At 44.7% G+C, this 24,126-nt stretch overlaps 1 long non-coding RNA gene and 1 pseudogene across 1 annotated transcript; one reads left to right on the top strand and one right to left on the bottom strand.

Annotated features, from left to right (window-relative positions):
• Positions 1 to 20,110: 20,110 nt before the first annotated feature.
• LOC103701182 (uncharacterized) lies at positions 20,111 to 20,914 on the top strand. The gene is made up of 3 exons (XR_016399681.1): positions 20,111 to 20,160; positions 20,252 to 20,331; positions 20,617 to 20,914. It is a non-coding gene; the product is annotated as an uncharacterized LOC103701182 (long non-coding RNA).
• A 179-nt stretch (positions 20,915 to 21,093) lies between these two features.
• On the bottom strand, positions 21,094 to 22,945 carry LOC103701181 (G-type lectin S-receptor-like serine/threonine-protein kinase LECRK4; annotated as a pseudogene).
• Positions 22,946 to 24,126: the final 1,181 nt, after the last annotated feature.

Here is a 24,126-nt window from a genome sequence, read left to right as displayed (position 1 = left end):
TAACATAAGTCCTAAGGACTTCATCATATAAGAGTTCATTTGAAGATGAAATGATGAATAATGCCAAATAACACTTTATTAATTTGTCAATTTATTTACAAAATTCAATCATCAATATGCTGACGATTGACATTTAGGATACAAATTCCAACACTGATGACATTATATCTAACTCTGTAATAAAGTTCTTGTACTATAAGGCTTTCTTTATAGCTTCAGAGGCGGCGATACACTCAGCTTACATAGTAGAATCAATTAGATCGATTGTTTGGAACTCTTCCAATTTACCGAACCACCATTGCGCAAGAACACATATCCTGATGTAGACTTTCTATCATCAATATCGGTCATAAAGTCTGAATCTATGTATCCTTCTATCTTTAACTCTGATCCTCCTCCAAAGATCAAGAACATATTCTTAGTTCTTCTCAAGTACTTAAGAATGTTCTTCACAGCTATCCAGTACTCCTCGTCTGGATTCGACTGATATCTGCTTGTGACACTCACAGCAAGGGCTATATCAGGTCGTGTACATAGCATGGCATACATGAGGCTCCCTATACCCGAAGCATAAGGAATCTTGCTCATACGTTGAATTTCTTCAGATGTGTTGGGGCACATCTTCTTGGAGAGATGAATCCCATGCCTAAGGGGTAGAAGACCCCTTTTAGAGTTTTTTATGTTGAACATTTTCAGCACCTTCTCTATGTATATTTTCTGTGATAGGCCAAGCATCCTCTTAGATCTATCTCTATAGACCTTAATCCCCAAAATATAGGATGCTTCTCCAAGGTCTTTCATAGAGAATTTTTTAGACAACTAGACCTTAACCGAAGTTAGCATGGAAATATCATTTCCAATCAGGAGGATGTCGTCCACGTAAAATACGAAAAATATGACAGCACACCCACTAACTTTCTTATAAATATATGGTTCTTCTTCGTTCTTGATGAAATCAAATAATTTGATCGCATCTTTGAAACAAGTGTTCCAACTCTGACATGCTTGCTTTAGTCCATAGATGGACTTTTGCAGCTTGCAGATCTTATGATCTCCATCACTGGAAGTGAAACCCAAAAGCTGCTTCATATAGATATTTTTTTCAAGATATCTATTTAGGAAAGCAGTTTTCATATCCATTTGCCAGATTTCATAATCATGATATGCTGCAATAGCAAGCAGTATTCGGATGGACTTCAGCATGGCCATAGGTGAAAAGATCTTCTGATAGTCAATGCCTTCGTGCTGACTATATCTTTTCGCCACTAGCCTTGTCTTATAGGTCTCTACCTTCCATCCGAACCTATCTTCCTTTTGTAGATCTATTTACAACCAATAGATACTATACCTTCTGGTGGATCCACTAAGGTCCAGACTTGGTTGGAATGCATGAAGTATATTTCTGACTTCATAGCTTCCAGCCATTTTTCGAAATTGATGTCTAACATCGCCTTGTTGTAGGTATTGGGATCCTGTATATGTTTTCTATCTCCCATGAGAAACATTTTCTCAGTATCCTCTATAAGCATAGCTAAGTATCTTTTAGGAGAATAGAAAATCCTACTAGATCTATGAGGTGGAGGAGGTACTACACGTACTGGCTCAGTATGAATAGGTTCTGTAGGTTTCATGACTCGTTGCTTTTCAAAGACTTTCTCTTCAAGATCAATTTTCCTTCCACTGCCTCTATCATGGATAAACTATTTTTTTCAAGAAGATAGCATGTTGACTCACAAAAACATTATGATCCTCTGGGACGTAAAAATTGTATCCCAATGACTCTTTAGGATATCTTATAAAATGAGCACTCATAGTTCCTAGCCTCTTACTTGTTCATATGTAGTCGCTTGATGTGGGCCGGACATCCCTAAATCTTGAGATGACCAAGATTCGGCTTCTTACCATGCCATATCTCTACGGTGTGGTAGGAACGAATTTAGAGAAAACTTTTTTTAATAAATAAATCGCAGAAAGTAAGGCATCTCTCCACAAAAATAAGAGTAAATCAGTGAAGCTCATCATGGACCGGACCATATCCGATAGAGTCTGATTCCTCCTCTCCGACACTCCGTTGAGTTGAAGTGTTTCAGGAGGGGTCCATTATGAAACTATGTCATTCTCCTTAAGATAGTCCCAGAATTCCCCACTAAGGTATTTCCTTCCTCAATCTAATCGAAGAGCCTTAAGAGATTTTTCAGTTTGTTTTTCTACTTCATTTCTTAAATCTTTGAACTTTTCAAAAGCTTCAGATTTGTGTCTCATAAGATACATATACCCATATCATGAAAATCATCGGTAAAGGTTATGAAGTATGAATAACGACCTCTGGCTTGCTCATCGAATGGGCCACACACATCAGTATGTACCAGAGTAAGTATCTCAGTGGTCCTCTTTCCATGTCCTGCAAAGGATAATCTGGCCATTTTTTCTTGAAGGCAGGATTCACAAACTGGATATGACTTAGAAGTCAATGAGCCTAGAAGCCCATCTTTCTCCAATTTGTTTATTATGTCCTTTACAATATGGCCAAGTCTGAGGTGCCACAAATACTTCTGGTTTATCTCATCTCTGAATCTTTTGGATCCTATGGCACTCACTACTTGCTCAGATACATTCACAGATACATTCATATGTAAGTGATAAAGACTGTCAATCATAAAACCACGTGCAACCAATTTATTTCTAAAATAAATGGAACAGTAGTCTTTGTTGAATGTAAAAACATGATCATCCTGTGCTAAACATAAAATATAAATCAAATTTCTGCTAGCAGCATGCACATAATAACAATCCCTAAGTATCAAACTAAATCCAGACGGTAGTCGCAGAGGATAAGTGCCCATAGCCATAGCAGCAACTCTTACCCCGTTGCCAATTCGAAGGGTTACTGCACCTTCCGCTAGCTTTCTACTTTTCTTTAGACATGCATAGTAGTGCACAAGTGAGCACTAGAACCAGAATCTATAATCCAACTGTTGAAGACCGAATGGATCTGATTCCAATCTTAAAAAGATGAACCGCCTCAAACTACAGCACCTGGAGACTTTCCTTCGCTGCTAGAGGCGTGGATCACTGATTCTTTGATGGTGGAGGAAAACAAGAGCCAAGCGGAAATTGGCTCTTCTTCTTTATGGCCTAGGGTTCTTAGGGACGGCGGCTTACGTGCATGAGAGGAAAAGAAGAGAAGAGAATAGAAATTTTTAGAGAGAAAGGAGTCACATCTGATTTCATTCCATCCATACACAAAATACGTGAGTGTATATATACATGGTTAATCATAACCCAAATCCAAAAACTCCCCTAGGCTAAACCAGTGAGAAAGCACTCAACCCAAGCCCATGTACACCCATAACATGCATGCTCTCTCCCCCTTTGAGCTTAAACCTAGCCCAATAACAGTTAGCCCCCTTAAGACCCAAATACTTGAGTCTCAAGCAGGTAGAAGACCAAATTCCGTATCTATCTAAATCTGAAATAGACCAAGGGTCGACCCTTTAACAGCATGAGTCGACCCTTGCTCTTCAGAAGTCGACTCTTTAATAGCATGAGTCGACCTTTGCTTTTCAAAAGTCGACTCTTTAACAGCAAGAGTCGACCCTTTCACTATTTCTACTGCAGTTTCTTGCATTCTTTGCTTTGGATGCACCACACTTGTGCCCACAATCTCCACCTTGGTGCTCCAAAGCCTCTGCAAGCTCCACCTGGTTCGTCAACCCCATCAATCCCACGCAAAAGAGAAAACTATCCCGTGAAAGAATCTTCGTAAGTGCATCCGACTGGTTCTTCTTTGTATGAACTTTCACTAGCATCACTTCACCATCCTCCACTAACTCTCTGATCCTGTGGTACCTCACGTCTATATACTTTGTGCGAGCATGATAGACTGGATTCTGAACCAATTGCAGAGCACTTTGACTGTCGCTGTGCAGCACCACTGTACTCTGCTTCATCCCCATCTCCTAATGAGTCTCTTCAACCAAAAAGCCTCCTTGGCAGCCTCTGTGATCCCAAGGTACTTGACCTCTGTGGTAGACAAGGCTGTGATAGGTTGAAGGGTTGATCTCCACGAAACCGGTCTACTAAACATGCTGAACACATAGCCTATAGTAGACCTTCTCGTATCCAGATCACCTGCAAAATTTGCATCCACAAACCCTTTCAATGGACCTGAAAACTCCCTTGTGGCATTGGAGTTCCTCCCATGTCCATCTTGCTGCTCAAAAGTCAGACCAAGCTTTCGAGTTCCTTGTAGATACCGAAATATCCACTTCAGTGCCTGCCAGTGCTCCTTCCCCGGGTTTGCCATGTACCTGCTCACCTGGCTTACTGCATGTGCTATGTCTAGCCTGCAACACACCATAGCATACATCACGCTGCCCACGGCACTAGCATATGGAACTTTATCCATGTACTCTTTCTTTTCATCTGTCTGGGGGCACTTCAACTTCGAAAGAGACATGTGGCTTGCAAGCGGTATTCCAACCGATTTGGATATATCCATCCCAAACCTCATCAAGACCTTTTGAATGTATCCTCCCAATGAAAAATGGAGGACACCCTTGCTTCTATCTATACAAATCTCCATTTCAAAAATTTTCTTGGAAGGACCCAAATCCTTCATCTCAAATTCTTCAGACAATGCAGATTTCAGCTCATTCACTGCATTGATACTCCTGCTAGCAATGAGCATATCATCCACATATAGAAGCAAATATAGAGCATTCTCTTCATCCACATTCTTCACATAGATACAATTATCATGCTCACATCTGAAAAATCCAAGGCTAAGAACAAAGGTATCAAACCTCTTATACCACTATCTAGGTGACTGCTTCAAACCGTAGAGAGATCTCTTCAGTAGACATACCTTTTCTTCCAACCCTGGCTGCCTGAAACCAGCTGGTTGCTGCATGTATATCCTCTCCTCTAGGCTCCCATGTAAGAACGCTATCTTCACATCCATCTTCTCCAATTCCATATCATACTGTGCTACCAAAGACAGCAACATCTGAATTGAAGCATGCCGCACTACCGGAGAGAAAACCTCTGTGTAGTCCACTCCCTCTCTCTGTGAATACCCCTTGGCTACTAGCCTTTCCTTGTACCTAACTCCAACTTGCTCTGAAGGCACCTCTTTCTTTGTGAAAACCCATTTAGAACCAATGGCCCGAGCACCTTCCGGTAGATCCATAAGCTGTCATGTCCTGTTCTTTTCAAGAGACTGCATCTCTTCCATCATGGCTTGAATCCATGATTCCCTTTCTGAGCTCTCCATGGCCTCTTCAAATGTCTCTGGATCTCCATTTGCAGTGATGAGAGCATAGAAGATGGTCTCATCAATGCCATACCTGACAGGCTTAAAGATGATGCACTTTTGCCTATGCGGTGCAACTCCCCTGACAAGGTCCCTCAAACTGAAACTCTGTGGCTCTACCTGCACCTCTTCCTAGACTGATGGTCCTCCTAGCTGGTCCTCCATACATGTGGGAACATGCCTACCAAATTTCATCTCAAAAGAAACACGTTTCGAGGTAGAATTTGAAGAAATATCACCTGCTAGTGAGTGATGTCCACTGCTGCCCTATCCAGCCTTTTGCGCTTCATCTGCTACTTCCGGCCTCTTCAGGATGCTCTCCTCATCAAAGATCACATTTCTACTGATGGTGGACTTCTGTGAATGAGGATCCCACAGCAAATAACCCTTGACCCCTTGTGGATATCCGATGAAGACCATCGTTTGCGATTTCGGATCAAGTTTGCTTCTTTTGGTTGCCTCCACTAATGCATAGACCAGGCAACTGAATACCTTTAGGTGGCCAAGCTCCACCTTCTTGCCACTCCAGATCTCCTCTGGAATGCCTCCATCAAGCTTTCTATTGGGGGACCTGTTAACAAGAAAACAAGAGAAAGTTATCGTATCACCCCAAAAAGTTTTGGAAAGTGATGTCTGCGGCCTCAAACTCCTGGCCTTCTCTGTCAATGTACGGTTCATCCTCTCGGCCACACCGTTTTGTTGGGGAGTCATCCTCACTATGAAATGGCGTTTGATCCCATTCTTCTCACAGTACCTTCTAAACTCAGAGCTTGTGTACTCCTCTCTATTGTCAGACCTCAAGCACCTCACGGGCTGCCCTATTTTCTTTTCAACTTCAGCCCTCCAGGATTTAAACCGGGCAAACACCCCTGATTTTTTCCTAATCAAATAAACCCATACCTTCCTCGAGAAGTCATCAATGAAGGTCAAAAAATAACTTGCTCCACCTCTAGCTGAAACAGGCGCCGGTCCCCAAACATCCGAGTGAACTAGCCGTAGAATGCCTTCACTCCGCTTGAAACTGTTGGCAAACTTTACCCTATGCTATTTGTCATAAATGCAAGGCTCACATATTGCATTTCCTTTCTTTTCTACTACTGAAATCAGACCTCTCTTGCCGAGTTCCGTGAGCCCCCTGTCGCTCATGTGACCTATCCAATAGTGCCACAGTTTGTAGACCAACTGCTTCTCCTGTGCTGCCGCCAACACCTCTGCACCATCTGTCACCACTGTGTTGGGGTATGTGGGACCTTTGGTGATGAAGAGAATTGAAGAAAAATCAATTCTGCATAGTTTTCTGTCTGGCGGACTGCCGGAGTCGACTCGAGCTTCAATCGAGTCGACTCGGGAATAGTCGAGTCGACTCGAGGTCTGTCGAGTCGACCCGAGAGGAGAAAGCCGCAAAAACCATGTTTCTGTCTGGACTGTCAGAGTCGACTCGAACTACAGTCGAGTCGACTCGGAGCATCGTCGAGTCGACTCGAGATACAGTGGAGTCGACTCGAGATCGTGCCAGTTAAACTGGAAGTTGTTCAGACATGCCAGAGTCGACTCGGACTTCAGCCGAGTCGACTCGGGCTCGCGAAGAATCGTACGGACGATTTTCTTTTGGTGTTTTTGGTGGCGTTTCGACGGCTATGATCATCTGAAGGTCTTGAGACTATATATAGGACTCATGAGAGCCCTAGGGTAAGATTATTGGCCGTATATTTGAGAGAGACTCTTGTTTGTGAGGCTAGGGTTCTAGAGAAGAAGAGGATTGGGATCCTACTTCTTGTGCAAAGGGAATTCTGTGTGAATCTCTTGTAGATCGATCGCTTGTGATCGTTCGGGTGTGTGCTATCTCTGTAATCAGTTCATCCTTATTGAGATTTGGAGCGGTGGAGGACGTAGGCTATTTGTAGCCGAACCTCGTTACATTTTGTGTTTGCTTTGCTATTTTCTTCCTTCTTCTTCCTTTGATCTTTGATAATCCGTTGCGGTGCTCAAGTGTTTTATCCTACTGATACCACGGGGTAATCTTTTGCCCTTCGTAGGCGGAGCGAAGAGGTGATCCTTGAGTCCGGAGTCGAGGGAGCGAGAGAGTGCTTATCCGTTTGTATCTCTCTTGCTTGTCCGACGTCGGTGGCGGCACTGGTGTGAGTGGGTTCCGGTGCGGGGCGCCGACAACAATTGGTATCAGAGCTATTGGTTATTCTGCAATGGCGGATGAAGGGAAGTTGCGAATTGAGAAGTTCAATGGCACGAACTTCGGGTTTTGGAAGATGCAAATAGAAGATTACCTTTACCAGAAGGATCTCTATTTACCTCTTGGAGGTAGAGCAAAGAAACCAGAGAAGATGTCCGATGAAGACTGGGAGGTCCTCGATCGGAAGACGCTCGGCACCATCAGATTGTCACTTGCATCCCAAGTGGCATTCAACATCAAAAACGAGAAGACGACGATGGAGTTGATGGCAACATTGTCGCGGATGTACGAGAAACCCTCAGCATCAAACAAGGTATTTCTCATGAAGAGGTTGTTTAATCTTCGTATGAAAAATGGCGGCAGCATAGCAGAATACCTCAACGAGTTCAATGGACTCACGGCCCAGTTGGAGTCAGTGGAGATTAGTTTTGACGATGAGATTCGGGCATTGCTAATCCTCTCCGGATTGCCTGATAGCTGGGAGGGCCTAGTGATGGCGGTGAGCAACTCTTCGGCAACGGGGAAGTTGATTTTTGATGATGTTGTGGGAGTGCTTCTGAGTGAAGAAGCAAGAAGGAAATCTTCTGGAGCTACGGAGTCGTCTGGAAGTGCACTAAACACCTCTGACCGGGGAAGACAAAAGAAGGACGGTCGTTTTCGAAGCGACTCGAAGTCGAGATCCAGCAGGTCTCGAGCACCTCAGAACAAGGGAGCGAAGTGCTGGAACTGCGGGAAGACGGGGCACTTTAGGAGGGATTGCAAATCTCCTAAAGGGAAGCAAGGCGACCACACCGAAGGAGTCAGCAAGGATCTGGCAAATCTTGCTGAAGACGGTGATATGGATGCCCTCGTTCTATCTTTGTCTACCTGTGACGAGTCTTGGGTGATAGACTCGGGCGCGTCTTTCCATGCTACATCCCAACGGAAGCTTCTTGAAGGATATGAGAAGGGAGACTTTGGCAAAGTCTACCTAGGGGATGGAGAGCCTTGCACCATACAAGGAAGGGGAAGCGCGGAAGTGAAGTTGGTTTCTGGATCTTCACTTGAGCTTGAGGACGTACGGCACGTACCTCAACTGCAGAGGAATCTGATTTCTGTTGGACAGTTGGCGAGCCAGGGGTACAAGGCTACTTTCACAGCTGATCAGTGGAAGATATCCAGAGGTTCGTTGACGGTGGCTAGTGGCAAGAAGGTTGGGACACTTTATGTCACCAACGGCACGGAGAACTCTATTGGAGTTGTTGCAGTAGATGTGGACACCAAGTTATGGCATTGTAGACTTGGGCACATGAGTTATCAGGGACTGGAGGTGATGCACCAGTTGGGAAAGCTGCAGGGTCTCAGGAGTGTTGAGATGGACTTCTGTGAGGATTGTGTTCTCGGAAAGCAGAAGCGTGTTTCATTCAACAAAGAAGGTAAACCTCGGAAGCAAGAAAAGCTAGATCTCGTGCACACGGACGTGTGGGGGCCTGCACCAGTTTCTTCCATTGGTGGATCTCAGTACTATGTTACTTTTATTGATGATGCTACCAGGAAGCTTTGGGTGTTCTTCTTGAAGCACAAGTCAGAGGTATTTGGGGTCTTCAGGAGATGGCAGGTGATGGTAGAACTCGAGACAGGAAAAAGGTTGAAATGCCTGAGATCGGACAACGGTGGTGAGTATTGTAGCAGGGAGTTTGAGGACTACTGTGCAGATGCTGGGATCGTCAGGCAAAGGACAGTTCCAGAAACACCACAACAAAATGGAGTTGCTGAAAGGATGAACAGAACAATTAATGAGCGTGCCAGGAGTATGAGGATACATGCTGGATTGCCACAGCAGTTTTGGGCGGAAGCAGTTAACACTGCTGCCTACTTGATCAACAGAGGGCCATCAAAGAAACTTGAATTTGGGATTCCTGAGGAAGCATGGACAGCGAAGAAGATTGATTTGGCGCACTTACGAGTATTCGGTTGTACCAGTTATGTCCATGTTGATTCCAGTCAAAGAAGCAAACTAGACGCCAAATCAAAGAAGTGTATTTTCGTTGGATACGGAGGTCAACAGTTTGGGTACCGGCTTTGGGATCCCGAACACAAGAAGATCATTCGTAATAATGATGTGGTATTCAATGAGAAAATGCAGCAGAGCACTGAATCAGAAACAAAACCTGTTGAGCCGTGTTTTGTAGATCCTGAAGAGGAGTCTACAAATTCTGGTCAGAAGACTCAGTCAGAGCAAGAACCTGAAGCATGGCACCCCCTCCACAACTAAGAAGGTCCACTCGTAGTACTCATGGGAAGCCTCCTCAAAGGTATGATGGGACTCTTAGTTATTTGCTGCTCACAGATAATGGCGAACCTGAATGCTTCACGGAGGCATTGGAGGTTGATACCAGGAAGGAGTGGGAGTTGGCCATGGATGATGAGATGAAGTCATTGGAGCAGAATCAAACGTGGGATTTGGTGGATCTGCCCAAGGGGAAGAAAGCACTGTCAAACAAATGGGTTTACAGGCTGAAGGAAGAGCAAGGCGGGAAGAAGCGATACAAGGCCAGGCTGGTTGTAAAAGGATTTCAGCAGAGAGCAGGTATCGACTTCACAGATATCTTTTCTCCTGTAGTCAAGATGAGTACTATTCGAGCGGTGCTGAGCATGGTGGCAGTAGAGGATCTTCACTTAGAGTAGCTTGATGTGAAGACGGCCTTTCTCCACGGAGATCTCGATGAGGAGATATATATGCAGCAGCCGGAGGGATACATTGCAGCTGGCACGGGTGACTTAGTCTGCAAACTAAAGAAAAGCCTCTATGGTTTGAAACAGGCACCCAGACAATGGTATCTCAAGTTCGATAGTTACATGCTTGAAATAGGATACAGGAGATGTCAGGAGGATCACTGTTGCTACTTCCGGGACTTCGGTACATCTTACATTATCTTGCTATTGTATGTTGATGACATGTTAGTTGCAGGAGCTAGCATGCATGAGATTGCAAAATTGAAGCTGAAGCTGTCAAGAAAATTTGCAATGAAGGATCTAGGAGCAGCAAAACAGATCCTTGGGATGCGGATCAGTAGAGATAGGTCTAAACATATCCTCAGACTATCTCAGGCGGAGTACATCAGCCGAGTACTCAGGAGATTCTGCATGGAGGGTGCCAAACCTGTTGGCACACCGCTGGGTGCCCATTTTAGGCTCTCAAAAGGGCAAAGTCCGAAGACGCGGGTGGAGGAGCTCAATATGTCAAAAATCCCGTATGCATCGGCAGTGGGGAGCTTGATGTACGCTATGGTGTGTACGAGACCAGACATTGCTCAAGCAGTGGGAGTTGTGAGTCGCTTCATGAGCTGCCCAGGCTTGGAGCATTGGCGCGCAGTCAAATGGATACTGAGGTATCTGAAAGGCACTGAGCACATGTCATTGTGCTATGGAGGTTCTGAGATCCGGTTACAGGGCTATGTGGACTCAGACATGGCAGGGGACTTGGACGGCAGGAGAAGCACGACAGGGTACTTGTTCACTTTGGGCAGTGGAGCCGTCAGTTGGATTTCCAGGTTGCAACCAGTTGTTGCATTGTCGACTACGGAGGCGGAGTATGTGGCAGCCACAGAGGCGTGCAAGGAACTAATATGGCTTCAAGTCTTGATGAAGGAGCTTGGGAAGGAACAGAAGGATTGCATGTTATATTCAGATAGTCAAAGTGCAATTCATCTGGCAAAGAATTCAGCTTTCCATTCAAGGACGAAGCATATTGACATACGGTACCACTTCGTGAGGTCATTGCTCGAGCAGGGACTCGTCAAGTTGGAGAAGATTCATACAAGTCAGAATCCTGCAGATATGTTGACGAAGGTCATCACGGTGGAGAAGCTGAGGAGTTGTTCAGCTTCTGCTGGTCTTCATGCTTGAAGACGTTGAGGAGGCATCGTACCTATTTCACTAGGATGATTTAGTTTCAGTGAGAGCACAGAGGAGAGCCAAGTAACAAGAGGATATACCCAAGGTCTCCAAGTGGGAGATTGTTGGGGTATGTGGAGACCTTTGGTGATGAAGAGAATTGAAGGAAAATCAATTCTGCATAGTTTTCTGTCTGGCGGACTGCCGGAGTCGACTCGAGCTTCAGTCGAGTCGACTCGGGAACAGTCGAGTCGACTCGAGGTCTGTCGAGTCGACCCGAGAGGAGAAAGCCGCAAAAACCATGTTTCTGTCTGGACTGTCAGAGTCGACTCGAACTACAGTCGAGTCGACTCGGAGCATCGTCGAGTCGACTCGAGATACAGTGGACTCGACTCGAGATCGTGCCAGTTAAACTGAAAGTTGTTCAGACGTGCCAGAGTCGACTCGGACTTCAGCCGAGTCGACTCAGGCTCGCGAAGAATCGTACGGACGATTTTCTTTTGGTGTTTTTGGTGGCGTTTCGACGGCTATGATCATCTGAAGGTCTTGAGACTATATATAGGACTCATGAGAGCCCTAGGGTAAGATTATTGGCCGTATATTTGAGAGAGACTCTTGTTTGTGAGGCTAGGGTTCTAGAGAAGAAGAGGATTGGGATCCTACTTCTTGTGCAAAGGGAATTCTGTGTGAATCTCTTGTAGATCGATCGCTTGTGATCGTTCGGGTGTGTGCTATCTCTGTAATCAGTTCATCCTTATTGAGATTTGGAGCGGTGGAGGACGTAGGCTATTTGTAGCCGAACCTCGTTACATTTTGTGTTTGCTTTGCTATTTTCTTCCTTCTTCTTCCTTTGATCTTTGATAATCCGTTGCGGTGCTCAAGTGTTTTATCCTACTGATACCACGGGGTAATCTTTTGCCCTTCGTAGGCGGAGCGAAGAGGTGATCCTTGAGTCCGGAGTCGAGGGAGCGAGAGAGTGCTTATCCTTTGTATCTCTCTTGCTTGTCCGACGTCGGTGGCGGCACTGGTGTGAGTGGGTTCCGGTGCGGGGCGCCGACAACACACTGAGCCTTCCATCTCATAGAGATTATTGGCCATCCTTCTGCCCTTCATCACGACCAAGGCCCCCTTGGTGATCCTCAAACAGCCGCTACCTGGTTGGCTACTAAAAGCACACCCGTGCTTCTCCAAGTAGCCTAATGAAATCAGGTTCTTCTTCAACTCTGGGACATGCTTGACATTGGTCAATGTTCTGATGACTCCATCATACATCCTCACCTTAATGGTGCCTACCCCAGCAACCTTGCAAGGATGATCATCACCTAAACTCACACTCCCTCCATCGATTTTCTCATAGGTATCAAACCACCCCCGATGCAAAGTGTAGTGATGCGAACATGCAGAATCTAATGTCCACCGACTGTTTTCCTTCATGTGACCATCTGAAACAACCAAGATATCATCTCCATTGTCTTCAGATGTGAGAGCACCACCATGACTGGCCAAACTACCCTTGGAAGAGTTCTTTTCTTTCTCAGATTTCAGCAAAGGACAATTTCTCCTTATGTGTCCAATCTGATGATACTTGTAGCACTTTCAAGCCTTCTGCTTGCCCCGAGACTTAGATCTGCCCTTGGACTTCTCTCTAATCCTTTTCTGAGGCCTCTCTTGCCTCTTATTAACAGCAAGAACCTCCGAGTTAGTAGCTCCCTTACAGATCTTCTCTCTTTGCTCATTAGATCGCAGAACACCAATCACCTCTTCATAATTCAGGGTTTCTTTCCCATACACCAGGGTAGTGATCAACCCATCATATGATCCTGGGAGAGAACACAACAGTAGAAGGGTCCTATCTTCTTCCTCAATCTTCACATCAAGGCTCATGACCTCCGAGCAAACTTGATTGAACTTCTGAATATGAGAAATCAGATCTCCTCCCTCTGGCATCCGCAAACTATATAATTGTTTCTTCAACCACAGTTTATTAGTCATACTCTTTTCCATATAGGTGTTCTCCAACCTCTCCCATAGCCCTCTGGCCGTTGTCTCTGAGCAAATCTCAGGTAGCACCTAATCAGCCAAGCACATACGAATCATGCTAAAAGCAATCTCCTCTAACTCCTCCCAGTCTTCCAAACTAATCCTTTCCGGTCTCTTCCTAACCAAGACCTCATAGATCCGCTGTTGCACTAACAAATCCTTCACCCTTTGCTGCCATAGGGTGAAGTTTTTCTTGCCATCAAACTTCTCAAAATCTGCTTTGAGATTTTTCGAAGCCATAACACCAAACAGAGATTTAAGGAACGCAGAAAATTTTATTTTGAAGGCTTACCACAGATTTTGATTTTTCTCCACCGAATCAGCAATCAATGGCTCTGATACCAAATGTGGAAGACTGAACGGATCTGATCCCAATCTTAAGAAGATGAACCGCCTCAAACTACAGCACCTGGAGACTTTCCTTCGCTGCTAGAGGCATGGATCACTGATTCTTTGATGGTGGAGGAGAATAAGAGCCAAGCGAAAATTGGCTCTTCTTCCTTATAGCCTAGGGTTCTTAGGGACGGCGGCTTACATGCATGAGAGGAAAAGAAGAGAAGATAATAGAATTTTTCAGGGAGAAAGGAGTCACATCTGATTTCATTCCATCCATATACAAAATACGTGAGTGTATATATACATGGTTAATCATAACCCAAATCCAAAAACACCCCTAGGCTAAATCACGCGTGAAAGCACTCAACCCAAGCCCATGTACACCCATGACTTGCATGCTCTCTCCCCCTTTGAGCCTAAACCTAGCCCAATAATAGTTAGCCCCCTTAAGACCCAAATACTTGAGTCTCAAACAGGTAGAAGACCAAATCCCGTCTCTACCTAAATCTTTAACAGACCAAGGGTCGACCCTTTAACAGCATGAGTCGACCCTTGCTCTTCAGGAGTCGACTCTTTAACAGCATGAGTCGACCCTTGCTCTTCAGAAGTCGACTCTTTAATAGCATGAGTCGACCCTTGCTCTTCAGGAGTCGACTCTTTAACAACAAGAGTCGACCCTTTCACTATTTCCAGCACAGTTTCTTGCATTCCTTGCTTTGGATGCACCACACTTGTGCCCACACCAACTGGAAGTAGAATAAATTGTTAGATTAGTTTCAATAACGAGCAAGTCTAACATACCTTCCGAAGGTGTTTCTGCCCTTTTGTTCTTCAGGCTCTCGAGATATGAAGGACAGTTTCTCTTTCAATGGCCGTCGACGTTGCAGTGAAAATATTTTCCTTTGTCATCAGCCTTTTTTCTTTTGAACTTCCTTCTTTGGCTTTTTCTCTTTCTTCTGCTTCCTCGCAGACTTTTTCTTCTTCCAAGTAAACTTTCTCTTGGAAGTAGAAGTCAACCTCGCAGCGAGAATAGTGCCTCTTGAACCTTTCAAGGCCCCTTCAGCAGTTACCAACATATTTAATGACTCAGTCTTGGTGCATTCAATCTTATTCATATGATAGTTTACTATAAACTATCCAAATGAATCTGAAAGGGATTGCAGGATCAAATCCACTTGCAATTCCTTGTGCATGGTCATACCGAACTTCTCAAGCTCCACTAGATCCTTGATCATAGTCAAATAATGATCATGGACAAACTGCCCTTCGCATATCTTTGCCTTGAAAAGCCTCTTGGACACTTCAAAATGCGCTGTGCGACTTTGCTCGCCATACAACTCTTGCAAGTGAGTCAATATGTCCCTAACAGTCTTCATGTTCTCATGCTGGCATTGAAGTTCATTGCAAATAGATGTCATGATGTAGCACCTGACCCTAATGTCATCATCCGTCCACTTATCATGTGTAGCACACTGATCAGTGGTCGGACGTGCTGGTAATGTGGGGATATCATTGTCGAGTACTTAGCCTATTTTCTTGCAACTCAAAATAATTTTTAAGTTTCTTAGCCAGTCTTTATAATTAGTTTCGGTAAGACGGTTGGTCTTGAGAATTCGGGTCAAAGAGTTAAAGTTGACATTGTGATCTATAGAGAGTAAAGATTCTAGTTAGATTTTGTACTTGATCTTAAATTATTTTAGAGTCTTTTAAAACAAATACTCCTTCCACTATTTTCTCGAATCTCTCACACTCCTCAGGTAGAGAAATGAAAACCCTTCACGCTAGGGTTTCAAGTGGGTACGGCGGTTCCATCGATTTATATGCCACCTCACTTAACAGTTATTGGCGACACATAAAAGAATGAGTGTACAACTCTTGTACAATGCTTATCAAGTAAGTTGCAGTACTATCCGGTCTCTAAATCATGAAGGCCTCACATAACAGTTATTGGTCCCATTTCTTAGTTAAGTCAGACCCACCGTATATCTGTAGAAGCAAAGCTGTCATTGGGTCCCTCACCTAATAGTTATTGGGCCGAACCCCATCTTTACCCTGCAACATCTCATGCCAATATAGAGGTTCTATCCTCCCAATGCAACTGATCATTATAATCAGCCAAGACAAGTCAACATCGAAAAGACGTTAGCAGTTCTACTATAGTGGAAGACTACTAGACTTAATATTTATTCGAGAAAATTTAATTTAGGTCTCTTTCATGATATTAATTATCTACATCTCATGCAAATAATAATCTACCTGCTAAACATAAACAAAAATAATTCGTGATGATCATGGATCCAAGATGAGGGTCATAGTACAAGCACATGCACGTCAATTGGTTAGATCGTCTTCAACTCTTGATTCAATCTTGAGCACCCTTGATCCAATCGTGATCAACTCCTTGATCCATCTCCAATCAACTCTTGATCTTGATCCGCGCAATTCGTGCTTATAGAGGTATGCATCGATCAACCATTAACGTGCAAACACATCATAGATTATATCCCAGAAAACTATGCTAATTAAAATAATAGTTACGTTTTCTTTTTCATGAGACTCGTAGGTCTCTAATACATCAATATAAGATGCACGCAGGCATCTAAATTTCTGAATTATATGTCATCACACAACATCACAGAACATTGCAGAACATTTCAGCACAAATAAAAGGTCCATTCATGATCATCACCACATGCATCTCATGCATTAATAAAATTACAGATCTGAATATTTAACAAATTATGTCATCATATAAGTTGTTGATCATGCAAGACATGATTCTAATTACTTGTAATCTCATTAACATAGCAGTAGAATCATTAATCTATATACATAAAAATCAGCATGCAGAAAAATCAGCAACCTAAAAATACTGCATGCAAAAAATCCAGCAAGCATAATCTTTAAATTTTTAGATCTAACAAGCTTTTAACCATTAATCCTAATCTTAATCTATGCAACCATGGCTCTGATACCACTGTCACAGAAAATCAAATCCGCAGCGGAAGAACCATGCACGGATCTGTTCATCGTATGAACATATTTTAAAACCGTTCGTAAATAGATTAGGATTAATTGCTTCAGATAAGGAAAGATCAGATCTTCACCTTGTGCAGGTAGATGTTCATCACAATCTGATGATCGTGGTCATCTTGAAAGGCTTGCTTGAAGCCGCACACGTGTCTGGCCTCTACAGGTATCCATACGAGGAAGAGAACCGATCCAAGCATCTAGATCTCACCGAGGTGTTAGCTCCCTTGCAGAGATTACTTTTGATGGCTGAAATCCTCTTGAACAATCAACTCTTGATTGCTCTCAAGAGGAAGAAGGAGAGAGGGGAGAAGAGGAGGCCACGCCCAAGAGAAGGGAAGGGAGGCCGCACGCACCAAGAGAAGAAAAAAGAGAGTCGTCGGCCCTTTTTTTTTTCTTTTTCTTGCGGTCCAGATTTGCCCCCAAAGCCCCTAGGGCTTCCTCTCATGCACACCCCAAAAAAAATCCAAAAAGAAAAATAAAATAATGGGGGGCGCACGCTCCTCCTTTTATTTTGTGCGTGAATCCTCTTCTAAAGAGGACTAGGTGGCCCAATCCTACTCCAATTAAGATTCTTTTAAATCATGACTCAATTGGACTCTTAATCCATATCTACTAAAAAATCATCCTTATCTATTAGATCAAAATTAATTAGGATTCTAGAGTCCTAATCCAATTAGGACTCATATAATTTTAGTCCTAATCTAATTAGGACTTTAGGAATCCTACTCTAAGTAGGACTCTAATAATTTACAGTCCTAATCTAATTAGGACTCTAGGAGTCCAACTCCAAGTAAGACTCTTGAACTTTATTTAATAAGATCAAGCCTAATTAATTAAGTCTAATTGATTCAATCAAATTGCAATCCAATTGCAATTATTTCTTCTTCAACTCACTAACTCTTAGTGGGTTAAACCAATTATTAATCAAATTGATAATCATAATCTATTGTGATTCCAAATCATAATTCAACCATGAGATCGATCAATACCTCTAATATGTGTCACCCCATAGGTTCTATTCTATCTGGTAGTGAGATATATTGTGATCTCTATCACAACATCATTGAAAACTCCTTTCAATAGGTTAGAACAATTCTAACTCATCTCACCAGGGATCATTGACCATCAAGATAATCCCTGTGAGTCTCACCATCCACCAGGGACACCTAGCAGCATGTAGTGGCAACCAACAGAATGGAATAAATGAACCTCCAGGTGCAGTTATCATATGATACAGTCCTTCTATCGTGGATCCCTACAAGATGGAGATTATAGATAATTCGTCAAACCCCATCGTCTGTCATATGTCAAGATTTATTCGACTTTAATTCGAGAGTGAAAAACTCCTTTCCCACTTTACATAGTGCCCTGACCAAGGTCTTACGAACTCAGTCTCATAAATCACATAGGATCATTCTTTATCTACCAAGGTCGATAGATTCCATGTAGGTGCATACCCTACTCCTACAGTGAACCTACTACAGCCAATCTGCACCACAAGGATCCATATGGCTAGAGACCATGTATATGTACAGTCAAACTACAGCAACCTTATTGGGAATAGCCGAAGCACTGCAAGTCAAAGGACCAGTCATACTACTGCAACACAAGTAAGTCACTGACGAGTGGATAAACATCCAAGTGACTTCTTGCTTTGATCACGCTTAGTATCCTTGTTCTCTAACAAGCACCTGCACTATCACTCCAGTGTTCCTACACTGTGGACTCGAGACTCATCCATCCAAAAGGATAGTGATTTGCGCAGTAATCTCATCGGATCAATCACCGTCCTCATGATGATCCATCGATCAGGAGCATTCAGAAATTAGTCACCGATAACACATGGCTCAAATTCTCAACTCTTGAGAATATGTATCATCTTATTAATTTCTTGGACGATTCATAGGCACATACATAATATGAATGAAAAAGATGCCCATTTATTATTCAATAATAATAAAATCAAGTATAAAACTATGTCCCAGAATAAATTATGTCAGCCATATTGGCTTCTAGGGCATATATCTAACAGCTCATACAACAACAATCAAAAGAAACAGTAGGATACAAGAATAAAGTTGAATCACTACAGAAAAAGTCGGTTTTACCGATGCTTTTTTGCCGACGCTTTTCACAAGCGTCGGCAATTTTTGGTCTAGCGTCAAAATTTGCCGACACCTGTAAAAAGCGTCAACAAAAGACGACGCTAATAAGCGTCGGTGTAGTCGCCCGCCTAAGATGACGCTAAAAAGCATCGTCGGAAACGAGCCCTCTCTCTCTCTTTCCGTTTTCCTGGCCACCGCCCTCCACCCTCAACCATTCCAGAGATCGAAGAGAAAACGGAACCCCCTCCCCATTCCTCGTCCATTCCTCGTCTTCTCTCTCTCTCTCTCTCTCATCATCATCATCGCCCCCCCTCCCTAACCCCCTCCAGATTTAAGAAGCAGAACGGCTCCGGTGATGATGTCTTCGCCCGCCTCTTCGCTGCCTCCTTGGATCCCGACTTCGCCCCCCTCTCCCTCAAACCGCGGATCCTCAAGTCCCGCCTCATCGCCGGCGAGACCCTCTACGGCCTCTTCCTCCTGCGCTCCTCCCCGACCCTCGCCAAGATCGCCGGCCTCGCCGGCTACGACTACGTGGTCGTCGACATGGAGCACGGCTCTGGCGGCATCGCGGAGGCCCTCCCCTGCCTCCTCGCCCTCGCCGCCGCCCGCACCCCGGCCATCCTCCGCCTTCCGGAGCTCTCCGCTGCCTGGGCCAAGAAGGCCCTTGATCTCGGCCCCCAGGGACTCATGTTCCCCATGATCGAGTCCCCCGGCGCCGCCGAGCTCGCCGTCTCATTTTGCCGTTCTCCGCCGCGCGGCGTCCGCGGGTCCGTCCACACAGTGGTGCGCGCCTCCGCCTATGGCATCGACGACGGCTACCTGGCGCGGGTTGACGAGGAGCTGCTGGTGATATGCCAGGTGGAGACGGCGGCGGGGCTGGCGGAGATCGGGGCGATCGCCGGCGTCGAGGGGGTCGATGTGGTGCGGATGGAGCCGCTGGATCTGAGCGCGAGGATGGGATCCTAGGAATCGGAAGGTGAGGGATGCGATGAAGGATATCATATGAAGATGAGAAGGATATCTGTGGGATCCTAGGAATCGGGCGGCAAATGTGAAGATGCACTACAAGAAAATGTGTGTTCGTTTAATGCTTCCTAAAGAGATCTCGCTTGTTACTTGCCCTCCAGATTATGCATATGATAAGTTTACAGGGTCAATTTTCTAAACCAATTGGCTATCTTGGTTTCTGAACAAAACACTTGAAAATACTAATGAGATTTCAGGTTCTTTTGACAGAGGAAATCTCTGGGTCTCTGCGTAAGCTGAAGGTACTCACTAGGTTCTCATTTACATATTGATTCCTTCCAGTTTCAGCTCTTGGCTACATCTGAATTTTAGCACACCTATTATTTTGTTTAGGGATGTTGCACTCTTGCAAGGGATCGTTTCAAAAGCCCTGAGAAACGGGGTTTGCTTGTCCCAAAAGCTAAAAGGAGCAGGTTTGTATTGATTGGCTATTGTGTCTTCTGCTCCTGATCTTTGCCCCATGCAACATGTAGTCTTATCTCTATAATTTCCTGCATGCATGTTTTTCCAAATGGGAAACAAACACTAATTAACACATACCACACCAATAATCTTTTCTTCAACGTACAGTATCTAGTGTGTTTGCCATAAATTTTTTTTTCAGAAAAAAGAACTTAGTGCGCCTATTTGCTTATTTACTGATGTCAATTTTTTATCAGGTATTTTCATCTAATTGTTGCATTTTGTTTACCACGCAGAAAGAAGTAGACATTGTTTATGGCTGGTTCACATGGAATACAGTGGACATGCAATGGAGGGGCCTGCTCAAGTGACATTGTTTGGTTCTTACCTTCTCGGTCAATGTAATATCTGATTTCCTTCCTGAGTACTGTTAGAAGCAATATGCAACAGTGGATGGTGGAATTTGAGTACGCTTCAGGTCTTTTGATTGATGAAAATTTTCAAAAAGAGTACAGAATTTTGTATGTATCAAATGACTTCTTGCCTACTCCAGACCTCTGAATTCTTTCTTTGAAGGGCAGACCTTTAAATTCATGGTAGGCTTTTGACTGCACGAGCCTCTTTTTTGACGCTGCAAATCAGATATGTGGATGTTAAGTTCTCCTTTGTCAGAAGCTTCAGGGCGTGACTGCTTATCCTTGGATGCGTTTTTATAATTTACATTCGTATTTTATTTTTTTAAAAAAAAATAGCAATCCCGACGCTTTAAAGCGTTAGTAAATAAAAGTTGTGGCACGTCTACGCCGACGCTTTAACGCGTCGGCCAAAAGCGTCGGGGCTTTCCTGGCCAGGCCCACCTGCCCGACGTCTGACCCACGCTTTGAGGTGCGTGGGCTGGAAATTCGCCAACGCTTTAAAGCGTCAGTAGAGGCCAAAAAAACCGCCAGATCTGCGGGTGCAGGTACTTCTTTTGTTCCTTCCAGCATCTGAACCACCTCCTTCATGGAAGGCCTCAAAGAAGGATCCTCAGCAGTACACCAAATAGCAATTCTCACCAATCTCTCGAGCCTCGCAGCATCACTCTTGGCCTCCGCATCATCCTCCACCAACATCTCCAGTCTCCTTGCCATATAGCAGTCGTAAGCCCAATCCGCAGGCACTGCCTTCTCATCAAATTCCATCTCCAGTTCTACATTCTTCCTGCAACAAATGATCTCCAGCAACAAGACCCCGAAGCTATACACATCCACCTTAGCCGTGATGCGTCTATTCTTGAACCACTCAGGCGCGACATACCCTCTAGTCCCTCTTATACCAGTACTTGTTCGGGCCTGATCGGCCTTCAAAAGCTTCGCCAATCCAAAGTCAGCTATCTTGGCCGTGTGACGGTCATCCAAAAGGATGTTCTGGGGCTTTATATCGCAGTGGATGATCGGAGAGCTGCACTCTTCATGCAGGTATACGAGGCCCCTAGCTATTCCAAATGCAATGTCCATCCTCTGATCCCAACTAGGCCTCCAGCTTCCAAAGAGGAACCTTGCTAGAGAGCCGTTGGTCATGAACTCATACACCAACAGGCGGTGCTGTCCCTCGTCGCAGTACCCTAGCAATCGGACTAGATTCCTGTGATGGGTCTGGCCAATTACTTATCTCTGTTTTGAATTCCTTCTCTCCTTCCTGCACAAACTTCATTAACTGCTTCACTGCAATAACTTTCCCTGCATGTCCTCCTAAAACACCTTTATAGACCGCACCAAATGACCCTCTGCCCAGTTCTTCCTTGAACATGTCGGTGGCCTTTTCGAGCTCTTTGTAGGTAAAGGAGCGCAAGTTTACTCCTTCAATATCTGAAACCTGGTGACGTCTCTTAAGTTTCCTGCGATATGGAAGCAAGAAAAACAAAGCAATTCCTGAGAGTAGGAAAAGATTGACGAGCATCGAACCACCTAACATCACTGCACCAACGCTGTTCAACTTTGATTGGTCTCTCTTCCTTTCGTGCAATTCCGGAGGAGGAGATGGCAAAGAGGAATTGCCGACTGCTACTTTAATCAAAGCCTTCGCGTCAGGCACAGGGCTTCTTCCATTGGAGAGGGGGAGCTTCTTCTTCCAGCAACCTGCAGTCCCAAAGATTGCCACCGCACAGAGACAATCTTCTAAGCAAGCTCTACTACAGTCATCTTCGTTCATCGGAGTCAGTTTCTCGTAATCCGATGTCGGCCAATTCGTGCGAAGTAAATCCAGCATGCGGTATGTGACTCCTGCTTCCGATGCATCCATGCTACAGCTCTGCGCAACGAAGTCAGGCTTGCAGCCATTGCGAGTGTTGTTTGGATCCATGTAAGAGTACATCCGTGGGCATTTGCATGTAGGCCGGCTGTCTTCGAGAATACAGTAGCTGTTGAACCCACAAACACCGCTGCCAATGTCTTCGCTGGTGAGCATGACTTCAAATCCTCCCTGCACGGTTAGGTCGTTGCCGTTCCGTTTCAGATACCAAATGATGGTTTTGTCAGGAATTTTGTCGAACCATATCGCCACAAGGTAGAGGTCCGTGTGTGAGGACCCGTGCGGGCGTGTGTTTAGTCCCACATCGGTTATTCGCGGGATAGATCTTGGGTACTTATACAGGATTAAGGAACCCAAATAATAACTTCCGGCTAGCCATTTTGGGTGAGATCCTGGATTGTTACAAATGGTATCAGAGCGTACCCGACCTATAACCTATGTAGACTAGGGGACACTGCAGCACGGATCCATTGGGGCTGACCACAGACCAATCATGGTTTTTGTGATTAGATTTGAATAGATTTGAACCCTTAGCCTGATGAGGATGTCAGGGCTTGAACGGGGAGAGCATGTGAGGACCCGTGCGGGCGTGTGTTTAGTCCCATATCGGTTATTCATGGGGTAGATCTTGAGTACTTATATAGGATCAAGGAACCTAAATAATAACTTTCGGCTAGCCATTTTGGGTGAGGTCCTGGGTTGTTCCACCGTGTCAGTGATACAGCAAAAGCCGAAGGCAAATTCCCCAGAGGGAGAAGTGACGCAGGACAGGAAATCAGCCCCGATAGGGATGAAGACGCTGATCCTGGGGGTTGATCGTGATTGAAACCCAACCGCGGAGTGCTGGATTAAGAGTCCTTTTGCATTTGAATTCTGTTTCATTTGAGTCAAGAGTCCTTGTCATTAAGTCTGGTTTGGATTAAGTTGGGATTAGGAGTCTTATTGGTTTGGGTTTAGTATTCCTTGAGTCCAAATGTATGAGGGATTAGGGTGTTTTGTGATCCTATATAAGGATCGCGTGAAGGGATTGTTCTTCTTCTTCTTGGTCCTTGTTTTTTCAGCCGTCAATGAATGAATGAAAATTACGCTTGAGAGTTTCAGCATTAATCTCCTACTTCATGCTCTGTTTCTGGGTCAGCAAACAAAGTTTTACTTGATTTTTTCAGTGCCTATTTGGTTCTGAGTTTCCCTCAGACCCAGCAGCGTTGTGAACTCCTTTTCTCCACGTTCCAGCCGCATCATTTGGTATCAGAGCGAGGTCTTTGGGCTTCGATGGCGAATGATAGTGCTGCGAGTGTTCATGCCGGCAATGGCGATCAAGGGATGCCAGCCTTGTGGACAACTGTTCGCAGCTTGAAAGGAGCCGTCTGTGACATCCAACAGGTGCTCCAAGGCATTGCGGATCGACCCCAACCGGGAGTGCGTGCAAGCCCATGAGGATCTCCCTCACGGTCCGCCGGTACCGGCACGAGATCCCACCCACCAGCGTAGGGCAGACGATTCTTCCGAAATCATCT

This window comes from Phoenix dactylifera, chromosome 2 (genome assembly GCF_051530095.1).
Source record: "Phoenix dactylifera cultivar Ajwa chromosome 2, Ajwa_hap1_PhDact_Kaust_v1.1, whole genome shotgun sequence".
Lineage (NCBI taxonomy): Eukaryota > Viridiplantae > Streptophyta > Magnoliopsida > Arecales > Arecaceae > Phoenix > Phoenix dactylifera.
This window is presented reverse-complemented; position numbering and strand designations above follow the sequence as displayed.